A 4966-nucleotide genomic window follows, 5' to 3' on the forward strand; every position below is an offset into this window, starting at 1 on the left:
GTCGCCCTCCCTAAGACTCAAGGAAGAAGCTCTTGCTCCACCATCAGCACCCAAAGCTGAAATTCTTCTTAAACTATTCCCTGACACCCCCTACATTCATATATTGGACCACCTCTACTGTGCTATGTCAGTATCTCCAAAAAATCCTTCTTTCCCTCCCCTATGTACGTCGTGCATTAATGGCTTGCCCCATGCATATAAGCATGTACATGATATTATATCTTTACATAGGACATGTCTAGTCCAATTCCACAACCCATTGATCCTCAACAGTAACTAGATGCATATCACTTAGTCCAATAAGGGCTAATCACCATGCCTCGAGAAACCATCAATCCTTGCCTGTAATGTCACTCTTCTCGCTCCGGGCCCATGCTAATGTGGGGGTTACTATCATGAAACTATACCTGGCATCTGGTTCTTACCTCAGGGCCATGACTCTATTTATTCCAATCCTACTAATTCTCGCAAATGGGACATCTCGATGGACTAGTGACTAATCAGCCCATGATCACACATAACTGTGGTGTCATGCATTTGGTATCTTTTATTTTTAGGGGGGGAATCTGCTATCACTCATCTATGACCGCAACGGCACTAACTCTAACTTATCTTCTGCTCTCAGGGAATATGCCCGTCGCGGCCCTAATGCAGTCAAATAACTTGTAGCTGGACTTATTCATTATCATTTATCAACTCACGCATAAAATCAAGGTGCTATTCAGTCAATGGTTTCAGGACATATAATTCTAGGACACACGTGTGTACACGTACGTACACGTGTGTACACGTACGTACACGTGTGTACACGTACGTACACGTGTGTACACGTACGTACACGTGTGTACACGTACGTACACGTGTGTACACGTACGTACACGTGTGTACACGTACGTACACGTGTGTACACGTACGTACACGTGTGTACACGTACGTACACGTGTGTACACGTACGTACACGTGTGTACACGTACGTACACGTGTGTACACGTACGTACACGTACGTACACGTACGTACACGTGTGTACACGTACGTACACGTGTGTACACGTACGTACACGTGTGTACACGTACGTACACGCGCAAGACATTAAGTTAACTTATACAAACCCCCCTTACCCCCCATAAACTCATGTCATCTATTATACACTTATTTATGTCCTGCCAAACCCCAAAAACAGGACTAAGTGCATACAATACTCACAAGCTTTATTTAAATTGTATACAAATGTATTGCTACTCTAGTTAACTTAACACAACAGTCTTACACGCATTCGATCTCGTGGTCTATCTATAGATAGCATCCCCTTTTTTTTTCCTCTCATATTTACTATGTATTTTATTTATTATACACACTACAATTTCAGTATAAGTTAATGTAGCTTAATTAATAAAGCAAGGCACTGAAAATGCCAAGATGAGTCGCACGACTCCATAAACACAAAGGTTTGGTCCTAGCCTTCCTATTAGTTCTTAGTAGACTTACACATGCAAGTCTCCACGCCCCAGTGAGAATGCCCTTAAAATCAGCAGTGATCTAAAGGAGCAGGTATCAAGCACACTCTTAAGTAGCTCATAACACCTTGCTAAGCCACACCCCACGGGATACAGCAGTGATAAAAATTAAGCCATAAACGAAAGTTTGACTAAGCCATACTAAAAAGGGTTGGTAAATTTCGTGCCAGCCACCGCGGTCATACGATTAACCCAAACTAATAGGCCCACGGCGTAAAGCGTGTTTAAGATACCTTTGCACTAAAGTTAAAACTTAACTAAGCCGTAAAAAGCTACAGTTACCATAAAATAGACCACGAAAGTGACTTTATAATAATCTGACTACACGATAGCTAAGACCCAAACTGGATTAGATACCCCACTATGCTTAGCCCTAAACATAGATAATTTTACAACAAAATAATTCGCCAGAGGACTACTAGCAATAGCTTAAAACTCAAAGGACTTGGCGGTGCTTTATATCCCTCTAGAGGAGCCTGTTCTATAATCGATAAACCCCGATAAACCTCACCACCCTTTGCTAATTCAGTCTATATACCGCCATCTTCAGCAAACCCTCAAAAGGTAGAATAGTAAGCACAATCATTTTACATAAAAAAGTTAGGTCAAGGTGTAACTTATGGGGTGGGAAGAAATGGGCTACATTTTCTACCCAAGAACATTCCACGAACGTTTTTATGAAATTAAAAACTGAAGGAGGATTTAGTAGTAAATTAAGAATAGAGAGCTTAATTGAATAGGGCCATGAAGCACGCACACACCGCCCGTCACCCTCCTCAAGTAATAAGACACAACCATAACCATATTAACTTAACTAAGACACAAGAGGAGACAAGTCGTAACAAGGTAAGCATACCGGAAGGTGTGCTTGGATTAATCAAAGTGTAGCTTAACTAAAGCGTCTGGCCTACACCCAGAAGATTTCATTACTTATGACCACTTTGAACAAAAGCTAGCCCAACTAACCCCAAACTTAAGTATCACAGACATATAAAGTAAAACATTTAGTTAAATAATAAAAGTATAGGAGATAGAAATTTTAATTGGAGCGATAGAGATAGTACCGTAAGGGAATGATGAAAGACATCTTAACAGTATTAAACAGCAAAGATTACCCCTTTTACCTTTTGCATAATGAACTAGCCAGAAACGACTTAACAAAGAGAACTTAAGCTAAGCTCCCCGAAACCAGACGAGCTACCCATAAACAATCTAAAAGGATCAACTCATCTATGTAGCAAAATAGTGAGAAGATTTGTGGGTAGAGGTGAAAAGCCTAACGAGCCTGGTGATAGCTGGTTGCCCACAAACAGAATTTTAGTTCAACTTTAAATTTACCTAAAAAAAACAAAATTTTAATGTAAATTTAAAATATAGTCTAAGAAGGTACAGCTTCTTAGAATCAGGATACAACCTTTATTAGAGAGTATATACTAACATCACCATAGTTGGCTTAAAAGCAGCCACCAATTGAGAAAGCGTTCCAGCTCAACAAACAATATAACTTAATCCCAATCATATTACATCAACTCCTAATTATACCTCCTGGGCCATTCTATTTAAATATAGAAGCAACAATGCTAGTATGAGTAACAAGAACTATTTTCTCCCCGCATAAGCTTATATCAGAAACGGATAGACCACTGATAGTTAACAATCTGATAATATCAACCCAAAAATGAAATACTTATCTACCCTATTGTTAACCCAACACAGGCATGCATTTAAGGAAAGATTAAAAGGAGTAAAAGGAACTCGGCAAACACAAACCCCGCCTGTTTACCAAAAACATCACCTCCAGCATTTCTAGTATTGGAGGCACTGCCTGCCCAGTGACACTTGTTTAACGGCCGCGGTATCCTGACCGTGCAAAGGTAGCATAATCATTTGTTCTCTAAATAAGGACTTGTATGAATGGCCACACGAGGGTTTAACTGTCTCTTATTCCCAATCAGTGAAATTGACCTTCCCGTGAAGAGGCGGGAATGCCACAATAAGACGAGAAGACCCTATGGAGCTTTAATTAACTAACCCAAACTTATGGATACTAAATACCTACAAGGCATAACATTACACCATTATTGTGGGTTAGCAATTTAGGTTGGGGTGACCTCGGAATATAAAAAAACTCCCGAGTGATTAAAATTTAGACCCACAAGTCAAAATATAACATCACTTATTGATCCAATAATTTTTGATCAACGGAACAAGTTACCCTAGGGATAACAGCGCAATCCTATTCAAGAGTCCATATCGACAATAGGGTTTACGACCTCGATGTTGGATCAGGACATCCTAATGGTGCAGCAGCTATTAAGGGTTCGTTTGTTCAACGATTAAAGTCCTACGTGATCTGAGTTCAGACCGGAGTAATCCAGGTCGGTTTCTATCTATTATATAACCTCCCCCAGTACGAAAGGACAAGGGATGTAAGGCCTACCTCACAAAGGCGCCTTAAAACTAATAGATGAAGTCAACTCAATCTAACCAGTTTATCTCCTCATAAGCCCGAGAAAAGGGGCTTTGTTAGGGTGGCAGAGCCCGGTAACTGCGTAAAACTTAAACCTTTATTATCAGAGGTTCAATTCCTCTCCCTAACAAAATGTTCTTTATCAACATTATCTCTCTTATCATCCCAATCCTTCTTGCCGTAGCCTTCCTCACCCTCGTTGAACGAAAAGTCTTAGGCTACATACAACTTCGAAAAGGGCCTAATATCGTAGGCCCCTACGGCCTCCTTCAACCAATCGCAGATGCAGTAAAACTCTTCACAAAAGAACCTCTACGACCACTTACATCCTCCATATCAATATTCATTCTAGCCCCCATTCTAGCTCTATCACTAGCCCTAACTATATGAATCCCTCTCCCAATGCCCTACCCACTCATTAATATAAACTTAGGAGTCCTATTCATACTAGCAATATCAAGTCTCGCCGTATACTCCATCCTTTGGTCAGGATGAGCCTCAAACTCCAAATACGCTCTAATCGGAGCCCTCCGAGCAGTAGCTCAAACAATCTCATATGAAGTAACACTAGCAATCATTCTCCTATCAGTCCTCCTAATAAACGGGTCATTTACACTATCCACACTAATTATCACCCAAGAACATATATGACTAATCTTTCCGGCCTGGCCCCTAGCCATGATATGATTCATTTCTACTCTAGCAGAAACTAACCGAGCCCCCTTCGACTTAACTGAAGGAGAATCCGAACTAGTTTCTGGATTTAACGTAGAGTATGCAGCGGGTCCTTTTGCCCTATTCTTTCTAGCAGAGTACGCAAATATCATTATAATAAATATCCTCACAACAATTCTATTCTTCGGTGCATTCCACAACCCATTTATACCCAGAACTCTACTCTATTAACTTCACTATAAAAACCCTCTTACTAACTATCTGCTTCCTATGAATTCGAGCATCATACCCTCGATTCCGCTATGA

At 40.5% G+C, this 4966-nt stretch overlaps 1 pseudogene; it reads left to right on the top strand.

Moving 5' to 3' along the window:
- The first annotated feature begins 1441 nt into the window (after positions 1-1441).
- Positions 1442-2394, top strand: LOC144310117 (18S ribosomal RNA; annotated as a pseudogene).
- Positions 2395-4966: the final 2572 nt, after the last annotated feature.

The sequence above is a fragment of the Canis aureus genome, unplaced genomic scaffold (genome assembly GCF_053574225.1).
Source record: "Canis aureus isolate CA01 unplaced genomic scaffold, VMU_Caureus_v.1.0 ptg000429l_RagTag, whole genome shotgun sequence".
NCBI lineage: Eukaryota > Metazoa > Chordata > Mammalia > Carnivora > Canidae > Canis > Canis aureus.